Source organism: Dama dama, chromosome 19, assembly GCF_033118175.1.
Source record: "Dama dama isolate Ldn47 chromosome 19, ASM3311817v1, whole genome shotgun sequence".
Lineage (NCBI taxonomy): Eukaryota > Metazoa > Chordata > Mammalia > Artiodactyla > Cervidae > Dama > Dama dama.
Window position 1 is genome coordinate 17,390,822 of NC_083699.1, and position 25,242 is coordinate 17,416,063.

Sequence of the window (25,242 nt, forward strand, 5' to 3'; positions counted from 1 at the left end):
AAGATTGTGGGCTCTTTTGGGGTGTTATAAAAAATAGTCTGTTCAAATTGAACTTGTAGAAAATTACATTTTTCCTTGAATTAAAAAGGAATTAAAATTGTAATTAAAGTTAATTTTAGCTAAAATTCAAATGAAAGCCCTTTTAAAAAATAACACAAGTGTACAAAATTAAAAATGTGCCTTGGGCAAGTCACTAAATTGTTATGATTCTAAATTTTCTTGACTTCAAAATAAAATGTGTGGACTAGTCTGATACACTACACACCAGATACATATTTGTTTAATTTATATATAAATGACTTGAGCTTCCCAGATGGTGCTAGTTGTAAAGAATCTGCTTGCAAATGCAGGAAATGCAGATTTGATCCCTGGGTCAAGAAGATTCCCTGGAGGAGGAAATGGCAACCCACTCCTGTATTCTTGCCAGGAAGCCCCATGGACAGAGGAAACTGGTGGACTACAGTCCATGGGTTCTCAAAAAGTTGGACACAACTGAGCATTTTGAGTACCTAAATGACTTAAAGCTATCTGCATTATATTCAAATTCTAGCAGTCAGGATGTAAAATTACTTTTATATTCTGGTTTAGTTTGTAGACTGATAATACTTTCAATATTCATTCGTCTTCCTTTTAAAAATCTTATAATTCTGTTTAACCTCAGGGAAATTACAAATTATTTTATTCAAATACATATGCTGAAATTATATTTAGAGGGTAATAAACATAACAGCGGAACTGAGTTTTCCAATATATGTCCAAATATAAATTACAACTTCAAACTTGAAAAAAGTAATTAATGCTTAAAGACATTTGAGATGAAAAAATGGAGAGGTAGTTCATGCATCATTATAAATATAAAAAATAATATGTTTGCTTTGGCAAACACAAAAATCAGAAGGACCTACATTTGGTAATTCTGAAACTAATTTGCAAAGCTTAGATACTGAAAAGTGATGTAGCACTATGGCTTCAATGTGATTTAGAGGTTAGAAGATGATTCTGTAATTTAAGACAAAGCCTGCAAGTACTCTATAAATATTAGGAAAATAATTTACAGTATTCTGTCAATACTAGTATGTGACATAGCTCTCTAGAGCCAGTGAATTTTCCATGAAGTTCTCATTAAAATGAAATGTATTGATCAAGTCACAGCTCAAAATTCATGGAGCACATTCAAGACCATACACATTATGGTATTTTGTTGTTTTTCATCAGATAGTTCCTTGATGAGTTAGCATGTTTAGAAACTTGATTTTTTTTTTTTTTTTTTATTTCTTAAAAATTTGTCAGAGGAATTTTCGAAATAAAATTTAGAAACATTTCTGTCCTTTAGAATTATGGTTTACCTTTTTTCCATCATTGGGGCATCACTGGGACTAGCCAATAGTCTTACTTGAGTTTGTAGAAGAAATAATGATGTTTCACCCCACCTGAAGAGAAAAATTTAGATATGACATGAAGAGATTATTTATAATCCCCATCATCACCTAAGGCTTTCATATGAATGAGTCAGTTTGCGTAGATGAAACCTCTGATATAAAGAATTCATTTCACTATTTTAAAACTTGCTATAAAATAAGTGATTGCTTATGTTTGTCAAAATTGGAAAGTAATGATATTTGAAAACTGACTAATGTGAAGAGTTTGGCCTAAGATTCATCTAAAGGAAAACACTTTTTCTTTTTTAAATAAAAACATATGAATGGCATTAGTGATAATGCAGTGCAAGCCACATGATGCCACACAAGAGAAATTTAAACCAAAATTATTAATTGATTACATAGCAAAGTGGCAGTGTTTTTTGTTTTGTTTTGTTTTTTTAAATCTGTGTAGACCTACAATTGCAAATGTACAAGATTGTTATTTTAAAAGCACACTGGTTGATTTTTTGTTTGGTATATTGTTCTAAAGACCTACTAAGATTTTCTTTTCAATATATGCAGTTTTCATTTTAGAGTCAAGGAAACCTCTCTGCTTTCCATTCTATAGTGTTTTTCTCTTAAATGTAGTTAAACCCTAATGTAGATTAATTATTATTTCTTTAATGCATTAGGCAAAATTATAAGCCATTTTCCCACAAGTTTATTCTTAATGGGTTACACTAAAAAAAATAAATAAATAAAGCTTGCCTCAGTCTCATTTATTCCAGTGCCTATCTAAATATCCATCTCTCATGTCATTCACTTTGCTTTTCAGATATGCTAATATAATAATTGTTTATATTAACTACCATTTGTCTGGAGCCAGTTTTTATAATTATGATTTTAAAGGCAACTGGAAACAAAAAGGAGGTAAAATATGAAGTCTAATGTTGCATTGGTTTATTTCTCTTCCTCCTTTCTTGTCTCATCACAACAAAAATTTGGAATGAGAGACTAAAGAGTTTAAAGCAACAGACAAGTTACAGCTCAGTCACAGCTCAAGCAGACAGATGGGGGATAGTATACTCTCCAGAGGTGGGAGCAGCTAACCTTAAAATTGAGTCATAATGATCCCTCTTGGCTTCTCCCTTTTTATACTCCCCATCTCCTATTTTTGGTTGTACCTTGTGCAAAACAGAACTTGTACCCATCACCAACTAAGAAAAGAATGCAAATGGACATATGCTCAAGGCCGATTGACAGTTGCAAGTTACATAGCAACAGGCTCCATTGTGCATATCTTCCCATCATTCAGTCTGTTATAACCAGATGTATGTATATATAGAATATTTATGAGCCTTTAATAGGCTCTTAGCTGCCTGAGGTTACTTGAGGAAGCCCCTGTTGTTAGTTGTATCCACCTGTGACTAGGGTGCATGTGCAGGAGTTGGAAGTCTCTGTGGCTATGTTCATAGCATATCTGTGAGCTCTTCTGGGTGTGTCTTTGGTAGGGTTTGGAGACCAGCTTACACCTTTTCAGCTAGGCTGCCTGTCATTGCTCATGCCTAACTTCCTACCTAACACTAATAATATGCATTATTTGAAATATATTATTTAAAAAAGGAAGCAATTTAAAATAAAATTGTCCCTGTAGCAAAACTCTGATATCCTGCCAAATAATTTTTTGCAGTTTATAGTTGAAGGAATAAAGAATCAGTCTCATGAGTCAGGTAAGTGATAGCAAAGTTACTACTAAAATGTAAGAGTGAATGTTTTTGGCCATTCTGTCATATACTATATGGGATTTTTTCTTTCTTTTTCTGTTCGTCTTCATTTCTCCTTAATCATAAATTCTACTTATATTTGATCACAGAAACTTATTCCATGATTTTGTTCAAGTATCCTACAATATTTTGCTATTAGACTAGAATATTGTGTCCTTGGTTATTCAAGTAGGTTCTTGTGATTCTTGGGAATACAACACAAAAGATAGAAATATCCATTTGTTTTCCTTTATTTCTTGCTAGATGTTCTGCATTTGGAATTCCAGATAGCTGTACAATATCTATTATCCTTTTGGTTGTCAAAATTTTCTTGCCATGAGTATTATACCATAGGGAAATATTTTCAATTTCTGTGTTTTACTTTTCTTTGTATTATTTACTACCTTTTATCTTCAGCTAAGTTTCTCAACTAGAATTCAGTACCATATGGCATAAGAATATAGACATGACATTAAAGAGCAACTTTCATTCTAGAGAAGAAAACTGGATTCCTGGAGTCAGAAAGAGGTTGCTTTTTCTTTTTTAGAATCCTTTTTTTTTTTTTTTTTTTATTAAAAATATTCATTGAATTCCATGGTGAAAGTAGTGTGAAAGTGTTAGTCCCTTAGTTGTGTCCAAGTCTTTGCAACCCCATGGACTGTAGTCTGCCAGGCTTCTCTGTCCATGAAATTAAATTCTCCAGGCATGAATAGTGGACTGGGTAGCTATTCCCTTCTCCAGGGGATCTTCCTGATCCAGGGATCGAACCTGGTTTTCCCACATTGCAGGCAGATTCTTTACCATCTGATCCACCAGGCAAGCCCTGAATTGTATGGTTGTTGTTGTTGTTGTTGAGTCACCCAGTGGTGTCCAACTCTTTGAGATCCCATGGATTGTGGCATGCCAGGCCTCCCTGTCCCTCACCATATTTTGCCCAAGTTCATGTTCATTGCAATGGTGATGCCATCCAGCCATCTCATCCTCTGTCACCCCTTCTTCTTCCACCCCCAATCTTTCCCAGCATCAGAGACTTTTCCAATGAATCAGCTGTTCACATCAGATGACCAAAATACTGGAGCTTCAGCTTCAGCATAAGTCCTTCTGTGTACTCAAGGTTGGATTTCCCTTAAGATTAACTGGTTTGATCTCCTTGCTGTCCAAGGGACTTTCTGAAGTGTTCCCCAGCACCACAGTTCGAAGGCATCAATTCTTTAGCACTCTGCTTTCTTTATGGTCCAGCTCTCACAACTGTGCATGACCACTAACTGAGAAGACCATAGACTTGACTTACGAACCTTTGTCGGCAGAGTAATGTCTCTGCTTTTCAACACACTGTCTAGCTTTGTCATAGCATTCCTGTCAAGACGCAATCGTCTTCTGATTTCATGGCTGCAGTCACCATCTGCAGTGATTTTAGAGCCCTAGAAGAGGAAATCTGTCACTACCATTTTGTTCCTTCTACTTGCCATGAAATAATGGGTCCAGATGTCACAATCTTAGTATTTTTAATATTTAGTTTTAAGCCAGCTCTTTCACTCTCCTTACCCTCATCAAGAAGCTCTTTACCTCCTCTTCACTTTTATTAGAGTGGTATCATCCACATATCTGAGATTGTTGATGTTTCTCCTACCTACTTTGATTCCAGCTTGTAACTCATCCAGCCTAGCATTTCTCATGATGTGCTCAGTGTATGGATTAAACAAACAGGGTGACGGCAGACAGCTCTGTCGCACACCTTTCTCAATCTTGAACCAATCAGTTGTTCCAGCAGTTCAGTACACTTTAGTCACTCAGTTGTGTCCAACTCTTTGTGACCCTACAGACTGCAGCACGCCAGGCTTCCCTCTCCATCACCAACTCCTGGAGCTTGCTCAAACTCATGTCCATTGAATCAGTGATCCAATGGCCATCCAGCCATCTTATCCTCTGTCATCCCCTTCTCCTCATGCTTTCAATCTATCCCAGCATCAGGGTCTTTTCCAGTGAGTCAGTTCTTTGCATCAGGTAGCCAAAATATTGGACTTTCAGCTTCAGTGTCAGTCCTTCCAATGAATATTCAGGACTGATTTCCTTTAGGATTGACTGATTTGATCTCTTTGCAGTCCAAGGGACTCTCAAGAGTCTTCTTCAACACCACAGTTCAAAAGCATTGATTTTCAATGAAAACAAATTTCAAGGAAAACCCTGTGGTTCATATAAGACTTTAATTGTTGCTTCTTGACCTGCATACAGTGGAATTGCATGGTGTGGTGGTTTAGTCGCTAAGTCTAAACTTGCAACTCCTTGGACTATAGCCAACCAGGCTCCTCTGTTCATGGGATTTTCCAGACAAGAATATTGGAGTGGGTTGCCATTTTCTTCTCCAGGGGATCTTCTCAACCCAGGGATTGAAAGCAGGTCTCCTGGACTGCAGGCAGATTCTTACCAACTAGCTACCAGGGCATTCCCAAAAATCAGTGGACCTGTACCAAGTTATAACTTTGCCACTAGCTTGCTAAGTGTATCGGACAAAGTCATGTTAACCTCTTTAAATTTCTAATTTCTCATCCATAAAATTAAAGGGTGGATATGGCAGGGGGAAAGTGCATATACATACGTTGGGGTTTTGATAACCCTTTTACTGAAGAAATGTACTTTAAATTTTAAAAGTCTTTCCTTGATAAGTATCAATCAATCAAAATTTAATCAAATGTTTTATGCCAAGTACTGTATTAAAAGCTACAAGAGTGCAGCAAGATGTATCTTGAATAACTCAAAGGACATAAAATCTCATGAATAAGAGATATTAACCTAATTATAATGGAAGATTGTGCATATAAATCAACAAAACATATGGTACTGAAATTGAAAGTACGAGATGTAGAATATATTATTTTAGGTTAGACTCAATGTACATGAAGAAATTTAATGTCACACAGATAGTGGTTATAATTTATATAGCACACAATATATATTCATATATACACACAAATATATATATACATATATATATATATGTACACATATACACACATGTGTATATATATTTAGGGTTTGTGTTTCAGTATTGGAAGGTTAAACAGGAAATAATCATTGGCTGGATCAATATCTGTTTTTGTTTTTCATTTTTAATTAAGCTTTAATTTTAACCATTCCTGTATCTTATCACACTTACATTCTTCTGATTAATGAGATTAATTATGTTAGTTGTTTACTTTCATACTTCTTTATGTAAAGTGACTGTTCAACTTCTGCCCATTTTCTCTTGAGTGATCTTTCTGCAACAAAATATTTTCTTTGATTTTTGAGGTTTTCTTAGATTTCTGTGAGAATTGTGGAAATAACTTGGAGAATTAACTAGAATGGTGGACAACTTTAAATTTACCCAACTCTATAGAAGTGATTTTGAGTTATCATTTTGCTTCACTTTAATTCATGATGTCAACAACTGGACACTAACTTTGTTAAATAGAAGTGCACCATTTTATTAAATTCAGTATACTTAAAATATGTACTTGGGAAAATAAGATGCTAATTTAAGAAATTATATATATATATACATATATATATTTAATGGAAGAAGAGAGCAAGTGAGGGAGGAAGCATTTTTAGTCATTTTAATTATTAATAAAGAACTAATCAAAGTGAATCATTCCATAATAAAAGCATGTTATAAAAAGACAACTTTATTTTGAGGCCAGATTTTCTCAAATAGTAGGTCTGTGATCCTGGGAAAATAACCAAGGCTGTTTGCTCTTCTATAAAGTAAAAATTATTGTTACTTTAGAATTAAATTAGGTAACTAAGAAAATGGTATTGCTCTGAAAACTGTTAGTAATATTTAAATACCAGCATTACAAATTTTAAGTTAACAAATAAATGAAAACCTAGATAGGATATAACATAAAAGATACTTTTTAAAACACATAATTACTGTGTATAAATAATTACAATTGTATAAATTTTAGAATGTGGAGAAATAGAAAGTTCTTGTTGCAAATTTGATTCAGTACTAATACAAGAAAATCATACCAAGGGTAGGTACTTAGGGCAAAGATAGCCTAGGGACTCTCTGACACCAAATTTTTATGTTAGTATACAAATAATTATAATTCAAAGATTTATATAAGTAACAGTGATAAAATTAAATTATACAGGAGGAAAGAGGGGGAATTTTTGCTTCTCAGCTGTAAATAGGTATACATTCGTGGAAGAGATAATATTGGATTGTAGTTTGAAAAATGAGTGAGATTAGGGTAGAAATTTCACTTAGGAGAGTGGCATGGAAAATCCTCAGGTTAAACTTGTAAGACTATATATAGATATATATATATATATATATATATGTATGTATGAAAATCTGTTCAGGTGAACTGAATGGAGACAAATAAACCAAGGGATAATTCAAAGGTTTTGTCAGAGATGGTGAGCGACTAAGGCATTAAAATTCTGGAAAGGAAAGATATAAATGGAATTTAGAAAGACAGTACTGATGACCCTGCAGGCAGGGCAGCAAAGGAGACACAGATGTAAAGAACTGACTTTGGGACTTAGTGGAAGAAGGTGAGGGTGGGATGATTTAAGAGAATAGCACTGCAACATGTGCATTACCATATGTAAAATAGATGACCAGTGCAAATTCAATGCATGAAGCAGGGCACTCAAAGTCAGTGCTCTGGGACAACCCAGAAGGATACAGCGGGAGGGAGATGGGAGGAAGAGTGAGGATGGAGGTACACAAGTATATCTGTGACTGATTCATGTTGATGTAATGCAAAAACCATCATATTATTGTAAAGTAATTATTCTCCAACTAAATAAATTAATTGAAAAAATAAAAATTAAAAAAATGTAAAAAAAATGTTAAGGAAAGATTTAGAAATGTATATCCAACTTCAGGTTGACTTAAATACAGACTAATAGCACTGCATATGAATTTCTAGAAAAATAAAACATTGGTACCTATAAATCCATGTAAATACTAGGCCCTTAATAATAATGCATAACTATGACTTTGAAGGAACATAGCTTTAAAAATTCTGAATGACTGACAGTTAAAAAGGTAAGATAGTTGGCATATTAATAATTAAAACATACACACTCTATATGTTAACAGGGTCTGAAAGAAAGTGTGTAGTAATTTCAGAAACTTAATATTTGAGAATACTTAAATATGTACAAACTTGTAATAACCCCAGATATAACCTTCATATATTTCACCATGATATTATTCATTGAGCTATCACATGAATAATCTGCATATATTTTACATAATGTTATCCTTTGGGGCAAAAACACTATCTGTGGTTTGAAATGATACAAATCGCCTTCTGTCCACTTCACTAGACTGTCAATTATATTTTAAGGAATAATGCAAAATTGATTAGTCGCTTAGAATTTATGAACTTTGTTTTAAATAGCTTTAACTCATCATTGAGATGATTCGAATTATAAATCTATGGACAAACATATCAATAAGCATGCATTATCTTCATAGGTAAGTTAGGCAGTGTTAGTGTTAGTCATTCAGTTGTGTCCGACTCTTTGCGACCCCATAGACTGTAGCCTGCCAGGCTCCTCTGTCCATGGGATTCTCCAGGCAAAATTACTGGAGTGGGTTGCCATTCCCTTCTCCAGGGGATCTTCCCGATCCAGAGATCGAACCAGGGTTTTTCCTTCATTGCAGGCAACTTCTTTCCTGTCTGAGCCACCAGGGAAGCCTTCCTATGTAGGTGGTGATATAAAATAAAATGTAATATTTCATTCTAACTATATAATAAAATTTTCATAATGTGATAAGTAATATAAGAAAAAATTCACTGATTTAAGAAAATGCCTTAAAACCCACTCCTATGAAAATCTGAAATGCATAACAGGATAATTTTAAGCCCAAAGGATTTCAGTCACTGTCAGTGTTTAGACATTACCTATGTAAATTTGACAGTAGGAGTATCAGTTACAAAAATGGTTAATATTTATTGGCTATTCTAAGTTGAACTGTTTTTAGTCTGAGAAGAGGCTGTGCATTATAGTACCGAGGAGATTAGGTTTCTTCCTGATGTATGCAGATGTTTAGAATATCTGGGAAGTTGCATGTGAGTCTAGCCAGCATCTGGGTACAAAGTCTGATCTGGATTGAGAATAATGACTTGTATTCAACTTGATTTATTTTTACTTTGGTTTGCTACTAAATCAAAAAATAAAGAAAAGATGTGATACACTGAGTAAGGAATTGGCACATTTTTGCAAAATATCCCTTGAGTCCTTCCATATTCTCATAAGTGAAGTCACACACTTTGGCAGCCGCAGAGAGAAATGAGACCACAATTCACAGCAGCCAATCATCCCTATTGTCTCTGATAAGATGATGTTTGAGAAAGACCTCAAACATGTCAGATCTCATACAGTATCTGCTTTTTTGGCTTATTAGAAATAAATATTTTAGTAACAATAATCCTTGAATAAAATTTGTATATAAAATACCCACAATTACACACGTGTATAATAATCAGTAGTTTTAGTAAAATATGAAGGAAAAAATAAAACGAACTGAAATCAAAAGATATACACCATTTCTGTAAGAATGAAAATCATCTCAGATATGATTCATAATATTTATCAGTCAATATAATATATATTTTCTCAGCAAATTAGTTTGGTTCCTTTAAATAATAGAAAATATGTGTAAACTATATGAATTCTCTACAAGTCATAGAGTATAGTGGTGAACAAAAGAATCAAACTGTAGTTTTCCACTTGGCTTCCTCGGCATGAGCTTAACACAATGCGAACCAGAGTTATCTATCTGGTTCATTGGATCATTTAATGAAAAGTCTCCAACTACTTTTCCATGTGAATTTTCTGGCAATGATGACAACCCTTGCTCTTCATTTCCATAATTGAATGCCATTGACTTTCTTAAACTTCCCAACAAACTAGCTTTACTCTTTTCAATAAAAAGTAAAGTCTCCTACTTGTTATGGTACATCTACATTCATTAGAAATACAATATATCTTTTAAATCACGATGGTGTTTTATTAGTATTATTACTGCTTTGGCTAGTGTTCTTGTCACAAAATTGGGTAAGTTTTGGTTGGTCTTTTCCTAATCCAGTCTTCCCCAAAGCTCTGTTTTCAGTGCATGATTTTACACAATATAATGCATTTCATAAAAGCACATATAATAATTTTAGCAGAATGTTTAAAGAGCCAAGTGTGAATGAATTACAAATAAGTGCAAGAAACATAAACCATTTAAGGTAACTTAAGCATAAGTGATTTAATTTAAGAATTGGTGTGTATAAAAAATATTGGAAATTTGAAGGAAAGCACTAGAATTGGATTCCAGGGAATACACCAGATCAATACCACATTGAATTAGATGACAGTATATTGTTAGAACACCATGAAATTATACTCAAACACAACCTTGCCTATGCTCCGGCTACAGCTTCCTGTCATCATCTGGGAAGCTAGAGAATGGACACCCATATCAGTCACCCAGAATAAAAAAAACTGTATTGGAAAATCAAGAAGACATCATCAACACCAAATTATTACTAGTCACTAACAACACTGGAAGCCAGAAATCACAGTGTTTTTGCAAAGAACTCTCATTTGTATAACTATGCTTGTCACCAGAAAAAAACAAAAAAGGAACAAAATGTTCTCTGCCTTCTCTCTCTCTTTTGAGTTGCCATGAGTGCAACTGTTATCAGAATCTAGCACCAGCCAGAAAACCAGCAGTGGGGATACCTATGATATATAGGCTTTATATAGCCATCTCCTCAAACTAAAAGGAAGAGGATGAAAGCTGAAGGAGACAAATCATAACAGGCTTCACAGTATGTAATGTTTGGACATGACTACACTAGAAAGAAAAATAGAGTAATCAGATGCATGTATCTGCTCATAGTATGTTTGCATTTGAGTGATATCCAAAAATAGAAGCCATCTGGTCTAATGCATGGTCTCACAAATAGGATCCTAATTATAAGTGTTGTGTCAATAAATACGTATGCTATAAAATGAGATAGAATGCATGAAAGACATAGAATTACAATGCTGAACTTCCATCACACAAACATGTACCAAAGTATAATTCATCTATTAGCAGTGGTGGAACAAGGGTAGAGTGACAGAGTTGTTTCTGCTTTGCAAGTAGATAGTAAATATGTGCATTGTTTTATTGTGACCTTTAAATTATAACAAGAGAAGCCCCAAAATTGTGTTCTTTTTATTAAGCCTTGTACTAGCAATTTTTAAAAAGAACAGATAAAATATAGTTCCCCCAAACTGTTTTCTGGTCTGAGTTCTTAACACTTTTTATATTAAAATTGATGTTATATATAGCAACACTGATATTAAATCATTCATGCTTGTTAACTTAAGCGGTTTCTGTTTCTTCTACTTAACTCATGCACATACTGCTGTTTAGGCATTCTGCTATAATTATTATACATGTTTTTCTGAAGTACCTTGTATTGTGCAAAGTTATATATATATACACACACACTTTAAATTAGTGCAGTTTGTCACTTTTCTGTTAATAAACTATTGTATTCTACATGGAAGTTAGCTTGAGAACAGTTACAGTAATCCTCCAATACAGCCTCACACTCAACTACATGTTTGTTTTTTTTCAAGAGCAAGTTTATAATTGTTTGGATCCTTGTCTCCAATGCCGTGGGGCTCCATATTCCTATATTTAAGCAATAAATTTGGAAAAAAAATAAGTGATCACACAGTAACTATAAACATGAATGAAAAAAACTTGCATTATTTCCATTTTGATACTCTATGTGATCATGAGGAGTAAATATTTTTGTTGAAATGTAAAAACCCCAAATTGTTTCATCTTTTTATATGCAGTATCTTTATTTTCATATTTTTCACTATGAGCTATTGCCATTAAGTTCCATCATAAATCAGATTAAAGTGAACAGTTTGGATTTCTTTAAACATAACATGTAGCATGAATTGTTTTATTAGCATATTTATAATTACTAATTTATATTTGCTAGAAAAAAGTAATGACATGAATATTCTAGATTTCACAGGATATCCAGTAAGGGTTAACTTAGAAATCACCTTATTCCAGTTATGTTACAAATTTCCATTCTAAACATTTATCTTTGCCTAAGAGGATTTGCAGTTAAGTTAGTTATTAGAGAATTAGCGTAAAAGCCTGATGAAATTATAATCCATAACCAAAAATAAGAAGAATAAAAAATACTAAAAATGAGTGGAATCTCATTTTTCCTTTACTCAATACTGATTATTTTGTCAGAATTTAAATGAGACTAGAGCAAAGTTTAGTATATATGAGTTTTAACTTTTCTCAGTGACTGCCTTCCAGTGAGTCTATTTAAAAACAAATAGTTTCTACAAATGTAAACCACTGAGTATTATGGAATATTTTTATAAGCATATTTTCTAGGGTTTCTTATTATATCTGAAACAACCTGTGCATTTTTTATAAAATAATCTTAACATTTTTCTATCTAAAATAAAATTTATTTCTCATGACCACATAATCCTGCCAACTATGCAGAACCCAAAATTACACTGGAATACATATGATCTTTGCTACCTCTCAGAGAATAAATAACAGTTTTGCTGTTGTTCAGTCACTACATCATGTCTGACTCTGCAACTACATGGACTGCAGCATGCCAGACTTCTCTGTTCTTCACTATTTCCCCAGAGTTTGCTCAAGTTCATGTCCATTGATGCTGTCTAACCATCTCATCCTCCACTGTCCTCTTCCCCTTTTGCCTTCAATTTTCCCATCATAGAGTCTTATCCAATGAGTCTAAATAATAATAATTAGATGCACCTAAAAACTATGTAGTACTTTGTGATAAACTATGTATTCTGTATTTACTCAGAAATCATATTGAAATTTTAAACATGATCTAAGTCATGTTCATCAGACCTTCAGTTCTGTTTTTTTTTTTTTTTTGTAATTTATTTAATGCTTTGGAAAATGCAGACTCCTTATTTCTTTGAAATAAATGAGAAAAACTGATATGCATGATAATATGTAGAATATGATTGCAAATATAATTATTTCTGAGCAGTTGTAATTGACGGTACTTGGATTCTATTGGTTTAAAAAATGTTCTATTTGTTTTGTTTATGGCTAGATCTTTGAAAAATATGTTTCTCTATTGTACAATTTTAGCACTACAAATGAATTAGCTTAATTTCTCCTTGGTAATGAAAGGCCTATTTCATACTTTTCTTTGCCTAGAGGACACTAGAGAATTCTCCCATCACATTTTTCCTGCCCCTGAGCTGGTATTATATCTGTCATGCAATCCAGAACAGTCCTTTTCTTTGTGTAAGTGGCAGTATCAAGGATTTATGGCAGCTTCTCCCTTCTGCTAGTGAGAGGAGAATAAGACTCAATGTGTTTTAAAGCTGAGTATAAATCAAAGTTGGTGGAAAGCAAACTGGAAAAAATTCCATATGTATGCCTATAAAAACACCCAAACATTTGTGAGGATTTCTCTTTATACCTTCACCAGATGGTGGTGAACAGAAATGACAGGAAAGAAAATTACAATCTATAATTTCAACTGACTTCATAGATCTCATCATTAGTGACAGCTGATGTAGCTGAGCATTTTTTGATGTGATTTGGAACAATCAGCTTTCCTGTCTCTGAGATATTTTTGTTTTAACACAGACAAGGAACTTTGAACAAGTAGATGGTTGTGTGAGTTTCAATGTCTCAGGCATGTATCCAAATTCCAGCTCTGTCACATTCCTATTTATATTACTTACTACAAGTTCCGTGGAGAAGGAAATGGCAACCCAATCCACTCCAGTATTCTTGCCGGGAGAATCCCATGGACTGAGGAGCCTAGTAGGCTACAGTCCACAGAGTCGCAAAGAGTCGGACATGAATGAGTGACTTCACTTTCGCAAGTTACTAAGCTTCTCAGAATCAGTGACCCCCATTTCCATCCCTGGGTATTGCTATATATCTAAGCATTTGCATTATGGACCAAAAAATTCCAATAAAACAATAACACTACCACCATCGCATTTTCCTTCAGAAGCCATACCACACTTGTAAACATTGTTTTCTAGGAGCTATACCAAGAAAAGACGTCATTTTTGAACAGTGAACTATACACAGAGTTAACAGTTGAGAAAGTGTTACATATGCATTTCCTCTGCAAAAGGTCTATCTTTTAGACATTTGAGCAGAGCTCCTCTTTGGAAGTGTATATCTTTATGAAGAGATTAGGATTAAATATGTCCATTTACATTAAAATTGAATTGTGTTCTTGTGATTTTCATAGTTTTCTCTCATAGGAAATAATGCAATATCATATCACTTCTTTACTCTTGTTGGATAAGAGTTCAGTAAACTGTTAAATGACTTTATGGTAGGTTTGTCAAGTTCCTTAAATGTCCTATTTAGCAAGGAATATAGCATGTAGTTGTAACCAATAGCAATTATTAATAAATTGTAATGATTATTGTTTTGAAAAATTAGGTAAAATTGATACTATTCTTAGTTATATTTCTGTTATGTAAGATTTGTTATATATAATTATATATTTTAAATTATATGATATTAGTAATACATTGATTTCTGAAGCCTCTATTGAAATATAATTTGATTTTATTGACATTTTAATAGCTCCTATGACTTTTGTTTGTATTACTACACTTTAAGGTGAAATAAGCAGTCCAGCCAAGCTGCATTTATTTATTAATTTGACGATTTACACAACAAACATATTTTTGGTCTAACTTTTCCAAATGTTGAATAGTGAAAAGCAAAGTTTCAGGGAAACAATAATAATAACAGTTAATAATAAAATGAAACATCTTGGATTGTTTGACATTTTAAGATATATTTTAATGATTTTACATACTGGTAAATATCTCCTTTCCTTTGCTCCTTACAATTGAAATTTTGATATTTTTGACCATGGCTCTTTCTTGACACTTTCAGACATTCACCAAAATCCACTAGAACAAAAATTGTCAGTAGATTGAATGTCTTAACTAGTTAATCTTAAATTAAAAAAATAAAACTAAACACAATTTAATATCTTAAAGATAATAGGCTTCAACTTACTTGTCATTTACAAAAGACATTATTTAACTCAGCATTCTTAAGTGAGTTGACTGGGAAAAAGAAGACTAGAAAATATAAAGGGTCTAGTGGTTAATTTTTAAGATCTTGATTTTAATTTGGAAAAGCAAATGTATTTTTTAAGATTCACTGAAAAAATTTTATCAGTGATTTTTAAATATCCAAATTTGTCCCTGAAACTTTTTTCATGAAATAATACATTGTTCTCAAGCTGATTTTAAATACATAGGGACCATCTAATTCTGCTATCCACTGTCTAGGTCTTTTACCATCTTAGCAATTTGAAATAATACAATTTAATTAATTTATATATTTATTAACTATAGACATTTTGTTTAATTATATTTGATTACTTTAATGAAGCCTGTCTAACCTTTCTTACTGCTTTATCCAAATTTATGTTCACTGCATAATTGTTACTTCATACATAATTGTTATTCCATTAATACTTTTTATATTGTAAAGTAGAATTAAGTATCAAATGAAGGGAAAATAATGATTGTACCAGCTTATTGCTTTGTGAAACATTTCAGGCTGTGGATCAAAGACAGAGGTGTCAGTTGGAGCCTGTCAGATTCCCTGAGTTGAAGACTAGAGGAAGCAGGGCGGCTGGAGTTTGCTAGACAGAGTATCGGGGAAAGAGAGTTTCTCAGAGACAGGGCTCCAGATGACTGAGGTGGAACCCCTGAGTACCCAGACAATAATGATACCTTATATATTTCAGGAAATTATCCAAAGCCAGGAAAAAAGAACACCTGAAAGGATTAGAGGAAACAGTACCAATATCCTGCACAATACCAGGAATAGTGCTAATTGTCAAAAATCAGACTGGAAAATTTTGATAATTCATGGCGAACTGGATGCAGTATTTAGAGGAAATTTTTCTTGGCAGTGTGGAATGATTAGCTCTTTGATAAAATCTGATTATGTCATCTCATCAAGTCTTAAAAGCCATACCCAAGTGCATCAAACAGTTTTCAAGTAACCAAACTGTCTCCCAGAATAAAAGTCAAGAATAGTCATAGGAATACAAACTATTTGGCATAATTTAAAGTAAAAATCAACCATTCTTGGCATCAAACAAAAAAATTCCTAGGTGTGCAAAACCAGGAAAATATGAATGCCCATCAATGAACTCAGCTTCTCTAGACAAAACTTTTTCTAAAAGGGAAAACTAAACCCCAAATAGAACAAAAGAAAAAATAAAAATCAGATCTGGAGAATAGAGAAGTAATTTTTAAAAAATCAATAATGTCAAAAGATTTCTTTTGAAAAGATCAATATAATTAAAAAATAATAGTAAGTAAAAAATTAGATGACAAGAAATAACAATACAAGGAAAGAGACAGGTGAAATCATTACAGATACTACAGATATTGAAATGAACATATTGGAATATTATAAGAAAATTATAATTTTTTCATAATATGTACATTATGCAAATAAATCCTATAGCTTTTATGAAATGAACATACTTCAAGGACATAAATTCTCAAAGGTGACTCAACAATAATGTGAATAAATCTGTATTATCAAGCTAATGCATCTGAATTTAGGGAGATATCTTTTTCCCAAAAGAAAGGAAAAGTTTTTCCAATTGGGAAATTACACTGATATAGAAAACTTCAAGAATCACATAATCAAACAGAAAAAAAGACTTTTCTATCATAGGTAAGGAGGTATAATCAAAGACAAGCAGGATGTGCTAAAGGAAATTTGGGCAGCAAGAGGAAATGACTAATGAAGTCAGAGAAGAAAAGTGTCTCACTGTGATCAGCTGATTCTTGCAATAAGTAGATGAAGCAGCATGTTCCATGTTTTTATAGCTTACACAGATTTGGGAACAAGGAGTTAGGAAATAGTAAGAAGGAATAAAGCCTAACTAAAGTTTTGTTAAAACACAGCGGACAGTAAGAAATGGGCAATCGTGAGCACATTATTAAAGATATTGAACTTACAATTAAAAATCATTTCATAAAGAAAATTCCAGGTTAAGATGGCTTCACTGGTGAATTCTTCCATACATTTATAAAATAAATAATTCCAATGCTAGATATATTTTTTCTAGAAAATTAAAGAAAGACTACTTCTCAAGTCATTCTATGAATCATTATTTTATAAAGACAAATTCAGACAAGGATGTTAGGAGAAAAGAAAACTTCAATCCAAAGCCCCTTATGAATATAGACACACAATAATTCTAAAACAATTTTAACAAATCAAATGCAAGATTATATAGAAAAGATAATACTTCATGACTAAGTAGAATTTATTCCAAGAAAGCAAGGTTGATTTAACATTCAAAAGTTAATCAACGTTAGAGTATCAGGACCTCTAATTCATTGCTGCTGGAAATGAAAATTTGGAAGACAATTTGGCAGTTTCTTATGAAACTAAATCTAATCGTATCATTTCACTCATTATTTCCCTAACAGGTTATCCACACAAAACTATTCAATGTTTATATCAGATTTGTATTTAATGTCCAAAATTTGGAAGAATCACTATGACTTTCAATAGGGTTTTGGATAAGCAAACTATAGTCAGTGTAGTCAGTGTCCTTAAAATGATATACTACAGAGCAGTAGAAAGAATGAGCTATTAGTTCATGTAAAATCATTGGTGAAACTTAAATGCATATTGCTATTTGAAAGAAGCGAATCTGAGAAGACTGTACACTGTGATTTGAATTATATGACATTTTAGAATAGGCAAAAATACAGAGATGTTAAACAGGTCAGTGTTTGCCGGGGGGCTGTTAATATGGATGGGCTGAATAGTGAAGCACAGGAAAGTGAAAGTATTCTAATAAACTATGATACTCTAATTGTGGTTATATGACATTCATTATTTGGATAATCCCATTGATCTGATCTTTATTGCATAAGGAGGGAACCTTAACATATGTAAATTATAAAAAATGTTTCAGGAGCAAGGGGAAATCCCAGCATGCAATGAAAACTGTAACAAAAAAAACTAATTGTACTACAAATGTATGAAATGGTAAGAAAGAAACTGTGATCTAAGTAACTTTGGAAATGAAAGCAATCTGGAAAATTAAAGGTAAAAGGAACTGTACATAAATATTGTATTTTAGTTGATAAGGTTGTTTAATTGTTTCCCATGGTGGTACAGGTAGCAATTCTGAAACTGCTATACCTGTATACTGAAATAAATAATTAAGTAAATAGATAGTGGATGATGGGAGCCAGATTTCTTACTGGAAAGTTTACAGATTACCAAAAGGATGAATGAATGAACAAAAGGCAGGATGAATCATATGGTAAGGATTAGACCCTGATGCTGGGAAGATTATGGGCAAGAGGAAAAGGGGACAACAGAGGATGAGGTGGTTAGATGGCATCACTCACTCAATGGGCATGAGTTTGAGCAAAGTCCGGGAGATAGTGAAGGGCAGGGACGTCTGGCATGCTGCAGTTCATGAAGTCGCAAAGAGCCAGACGTGATTTAGTGACTGAACAACAACACAAGAGTTGGAGATATCAGCATGAAGGCAAGTTTGAGACATAACTGTATATGGAGAAAGCGAGAGGAAGAGAAGGGAGGATCGATATACATAAGTTAGTACACACACATATGTTTTCTCACTCTGACAGTTGAGAGAATCTAGAAGAAATGACACATTTGGCACCCACATCTTAGTTTCTGATATTTATCTCCAATAACAGAAACAAAATGTCCTTGGAGAAATGACTGATTTTAGAATTGACACAGAAGTTATACAATTTCTCCCTAGTTGACCTATAGATTCAATACAATTCAAATCAATATTAAAATTTTTACAGGCATTGGCAAGCTAATTCTAAAACCCATATGGAAAAGCTGTTAGTAGAATAGTCAAAGCAAAGTTTTAAAAGAAGTACATAGTTAGAAAAGAACATTACCTTATTTCAAGGTTTATTTCATGAATCTTTATAGCAGTTCAGTGTATTATTGGTATAAATATAGGCAAATATATCAATAGAACAGAATAGAGATCCCAGTACATCACTGTACATAAAATTGTTTTTGGACAAAGATGCAAAGACAATTCATTGGGTAAAAGAATAGTCTTCAACAAAAGTTTTCTGAACAACTGAATCATTGTATGTAAGAAAAAATGAACTTTGAATTATATCTCACATTATATACAAAAATGATTTTTAAAATTTAGTCAACAAAACTGTTACTGCCTTGCTCTGATGCCTAGCATAGTGCTTTGTCCAGGATAGATACTTAATATTTCTTCAGTGCTAAGGAACAAATATCCCTATTTGAGAAAATACACTGGTATCTTGGAAAATTTCTTGCTTGTATTTCTTGTTTGTTTTGTTTGTATTTACCTAAAAAGTCTAGGTGCACCTTTTCCTAGACTTCAAATGCCTAGCAGAATCAGCAGCTCAAGTTGTCTTTTAAATCTATAGCGATGCATTCAAAACAACTTGCTTAAAATGTGATAATGGGATGTTTGATGGGGAGCTCAAAAAGAGCCATTTTGTGTTATTTGGTACAAAATAGCTCTTCTTTCCAGCTTCAACATGATGCAGTTTCAGAATGGCTCTTTTAAATATGTGAAGATATTAAATGAGGTATTTGTATCTTTGTTGATAAGTGTAAAATATTTAGGATTGTGTCCATATGTCACTGACTGACAATTATATTTAAATTTAAATTAGGTGGCATTAGATATTTATTTTCTCCATGCTCATTTATTATTATAATCATCTGCATTATTTTCATTAGGTTTATTTTCATGCCTTATCACTATGAAAAATTGTCTGCAAGTTTGTTTTCTTTAAAGGTTGTGCTGCTTTATCTATAAAAATTCTAGAAGTGATTGAGTACATAGTACAGAACAATTCCTTCCTTTACATAAAGTGTATTTGAATATAAGATTAAATTTATTCTTAAGAACAAATATATGAAATATATGTCTCTGAATGCACTTATAATGAAAATAGACAGAGCTATATAGACAAACGGGCAAGTTGTTCTAGATTAACAAAGATAAAATCCATCCATAAAAGACTATATTTCCTGATACGAAAAATTAATCTCACCCCACACAATTTGAAATGCAGCACTGATACATTTTCGTGCTGTTCTTTTAATGGTCATCAAGGCACTAGGACTATTGAAATATCATGGTTTTTAATTTGAAAATGTAATACCAGTTATGAAGGAAAGAATGTGTCTATACGTTTAGAAGAAATGTATTTTAAAATCAAAATTCTGGAGGGTGAAAGAGCAAGTAAATCTGCCTCCTCAGGATTTTCTCATAAGAGAGTTGTTTTCAGAGCATTTATTTATTCATTTAACACATCTTTAACAAGTACTCATTTTGTATATACAAAAAGTGCTTCAAGTACCAGAATAGTTTTACCCTTAAAGAGTTTATAATGTAAAAAAAAAAAAAATGTGCATAAGAAGCTTTAAAGTTAACAAATAAATTTTGCATGCATTTAAGAAAAAGTTCTTATCAATTACAGAGTGATAATGTCTCTATAAGGACAGAAAATCATCATGTTTCAATGAAAAGTAAACTAAGTGAAACAAATCTATATCCCTAAAATCCAATACATAACTATAGTAGGTTAAACAACATTGTGGGGTTATCGTCTCCAAAAACCTAACCAAATCTTGAAGTTGTGCCCCAGATAGTAAGAATGAACTATCCATCTAGGGAGGTGTCAACTTGAAGAAAAATATTAACAACCTAAAAGTTGAGAATTATGTTTTATTAGTGGGGAATTTTAGGACTTACACCCAGGAGACAGCCTCTCATGTGATCCTAAGAGAGCTACTCAGAGAAAGTGAAAGGAGGAGACAGATTATATAGAAATCTTACAACAAAGGGTAGATAGTTTGAACATCAAAAATTATTGTTAATTAAAGAAAACCGGACATCCTAAGTTGAGGAATTTACTGCTTTTTCTATGTATGGGAAGATGCAAGAGTCTGGACTCACTGAAATCATTCTTTTGATATGCACTTCAGCTATCTGGACCAGCATCCTGTTTTCATATCCTGAGTTTCCTCAGGGATCACCGCAGGGAATGGCTGTAGTCTAATGGCTGCTAGATGGAAGACCTTCTTCTTCCTGAGTTCATTAGAGCTCACCTGCTCACAATGGAGGACTGTAACCACTGATGACTATGACATCCTTGTTTACTGATATGGCTAGAAATATTCCATTTCTCAGAAGACTTTATAAAACATTTTACTGAAGCTTCCATTTGTATTTCCCAGCCTAGTCTACAGAAAGTATATTGAACAGTCTGATATGTTTCTTCTTACTTACTCAACAACGGTCTTTTCTGTAAATTGCTTATGATGATCAGAAGGGCTCAAATCTTCATCCCAGTAGTACCTAAATGGCTGTTCACTACTGTTTCAACAAGTCCCCTGGACAGAATATTTTTCTTCTTCCCCTCTCCTTGGCCTTTCTAAATCTTTTTCTCTCAATTTCTCACACTCAGCCTCTTCTTGTCAAGTTTAAAAGCTTTCAGCTCCATCAGATTTATGAAATCATGGAGTACAAAATGGGAAAGGTAAAAAATGACTTTCAGAGTTTTCTGCCCAAAGTGGATCACTGTAAGATAATTGCATATTTCACATTACTCAGATTAGCACTTTTGTGGGTATCTCTTATTCTTCATCATGCTAAAAGAGTGTTCATCAAATACATATAAATCACTGACATCTTTTAGCTGGAAATGACTTAATATAGCAAATTAAATGCTTAGAGCAGCATTAGAATATGTCAGAAAGGGAGCTGAATTCTCAGGAAATCATGAAAGACCAGAATCACAGGAAACCACCTCTGAAAAATCTCTGCCGCATTTTAGCTATCAAGCAAATATTTGGTATCAATTCATCAGAAAGCTGATGCAAAAAGCCTCATCTGTGATTTAAATATGTGTCTGTCTACTGTTCTTTAGGTAAAATAATGACTTATCCTTCTCTTTCACATAAGTCTAGCCATACTCAAGGGGAAGAGATTATACAAGGGCATTGGTATCAGAAAGTAGTGATCATTGGAATTATTTTAAAAGATGCCTACTACAGATATTTTTAAGAATGGCTCTTAAGTGATTCCACTCATTATTTACTCACTGGCAGTTAGAACTGTGCTGACAGATCTTAAGGTAGATTATTTCATTTTTGGTTTTTGATATGTTACAAACCATTAAAGCATCTAATAGGTTTAGAAGACTGTGGATTATTTGGAGCCATAAGTAATATCAGGTCAATTTCAATTCTACTACATTTCAGTTCATTGAAGCCACTGAGTTGCAATTAAAACATCTAATTTCAGCGTTATATTTAGCTAAATATACTAGCCAGTAAGATGGACTTTGCTGGTGTCATTACACATTTTACCTAAGGCTAAGGCTTGCTTCACTAGAGCTTTAAGACTAGCAACATCTACATTTCTCTAGGACTGCCCAGAGCTCCTCTTGCAGTGGGCCAAAGTGTATTGCAAACAGCTTCCAAATTCTTGCCCAGAGTGTAAGGAGCTCCAAGTCATTACTTTGTTCTAACAACAAATAAAAAGCTAAATAAACTGAAAAGTCAACAACTCTTCTTAAATATCTCTATGAGAACTTAGGTCACAGGACAAAGCACTGCTCCCCAACTTGGAGATAGATCCACAGATACAAAGAATAACAATGTAATAGAGCAGAAATCCCCACACAGAAACCACCAAAGGAATCAGTATCAGAGTAGGAAGCCTGAACTGTAATTGGCAATTGCTGGAGGCTCAAACTGGCCAAACCTAACAGTTAACAACACCTGTGGGACCCAGACAGCGAGGCGCCCTTACACTTTTGTGAGTTCATCTGTGGGAGCTCTTCCAGGTTCTCACAGTGAAGATCAGAAAAAAATCCCTCCAATTTTTTTTTTAGGGAGAGAAGAAAATAACCAGTTTGAAATATGCCATAGCACTGTGTTCTTCTTAACAAGGCCTACCCTCAAGCAAAACTATTTTATCACCATATAACTTACTGAGGTTTTATCAGAGCCTAACCAACCTGGGGAAAAGGAAATACCAAACTCTAGGCCCCTCTAGCCATTCTGTCTCATCTAAAGTGGTGAGGGGAAAAAATAATAAATTGAGAAGCACTAGTAAAGTTCACAGTTCAGGGAACAGGCTAATCAAATTGCAGAGAAACTAGTCATACAACTACAGAATACTTCCTCTCCCCTTACATCTTATAACAAGATTAATAAAGGCCAATTTACTGAAGTTCCTTTAAGCCAGTATATCACATCAATGTTTCAACAACAAAAATATAAGAAATAATAAAAGGCATAAAGTACTGTTTGAGGAGACATAGCAAGCATCAGAAACAGATCCAGATATGATAGCAACTATCATTAATATGATGAAGATTCTAATGAAAAAAATAAGACAACCTGAGAGAACATATGGAAGGTGTAAATCAGAGAAATAGAAATTCTAAGAAAGACTTGAAAGGAAATACTGAAGATTAAAATGCTATAATACAAAGGACGAATGCTTTTGAAGGACTCAGAGATAGACTGGACATGGCTAAGGAAAGAATCTCTAAGCTTGAGAATGTAAAAAAAACAGAAATTCTTCCACTGAAAAGCAAGTAGAACAACAACAAAAAAGAACAGAATATTCAAGAACTTTGGGACAGCTACAGAAAGTGTAACATACATTCCCTTCTGGGAACACCAGAAGGAGAAAAAAGAAAGGAATAGAAGCAATATTTGAAAGAAGAATGATTATTTTCCCCAAATTAATGTCAGACACTAAAGCACATATCCAAGAATCTCAAAGAATATCATGTATGATAAATATCAAAATAACTACACCTGGGCATATTACATTCAAACTGCAAATAAAGAAAAATAAAGATAACTTTTTTTTTTCAATCTTGAAAGAAACCAAAGGGAGGAAGTGTCTTATCTATAGAAAAGCAAAGACAAGAATTCAGTTGCTCCTCAGATAACATGCAAGGAAGAGGAGTGAACTATTTTAAGTGTTATGGAAAGAATAATGAATCTGGAATTCTGTGTCATCTGAAATTTTCCTTTAAAAATAAAGGATAAATAAATATCTTCTCAAGCAGAAATTGAAGGAATTTGTTTCCAGTAGACCTGCCTTTCAAGAAATGTTAAAAGTTCTTCAGATAAAGGAAAAATAGATATAAAAAACTTAAATTTAGATAAAGACACAGCATTAAAGAATAACTAGTGAAAGTAAAATACAAACTATTATTTTTCTTAATGGGTTTAATAGATAAGTATTTTTTAATAATAGCACAATGTATGCAATAATTATAGTTTATATGTAAGTGAATAAAATAACAGAAATGATGCAATTGATGGGAAGAAGGAATTAGGAATATTTTGTTATTATAATGAAACTTGCTCAGTCGTGTCCAACTCTTTGTGACCCCATGGTCACATACAGTCCATGGAATTCTCCAGGCCAGAAAACTGGAGTGGGTAGCCATTCCCTTCTACATGGGATCTTCCCAACTCAGGGATTGAGCCCAGTGTGCCCACATTGCAGGCAGATTCTTTATTAGCTGAGCCACCAGGAAAGTCCCAGAAGGCATTTACCCTACAAGTCAAGAGGTATAGTGTTATTTGAAAGTACATTTGGATTAGCTATAATGTATATTGCAAACGTAAGGGCAATCACCAAAAAAAAAAAAAAAAAAAAAGGTGGGGGAGTGTAGGGGAGAGAAAGAATTGTAACTAACATGGTAAGAAAGGAAATACATTGAATAATATAAAATGTTGAGTTAAAACCACAAAAGGAAAAAAATAGAAGACAAGAATAAGAATAAACAGCATGAGCAACAAATAGAAAATGATAACAAAATGGATAATGTCAATTCAACTGGATCCATAACTACTTAGTCTAAATGCACCACTTAAAAGAGATTCCCAAAATGGATCAAAAAACAAAACCTAACTAGAATACTCCCGAAGAAAGAATTCCCAATCCCAAAGAAAGGCAATGCCAAAGAAAGCT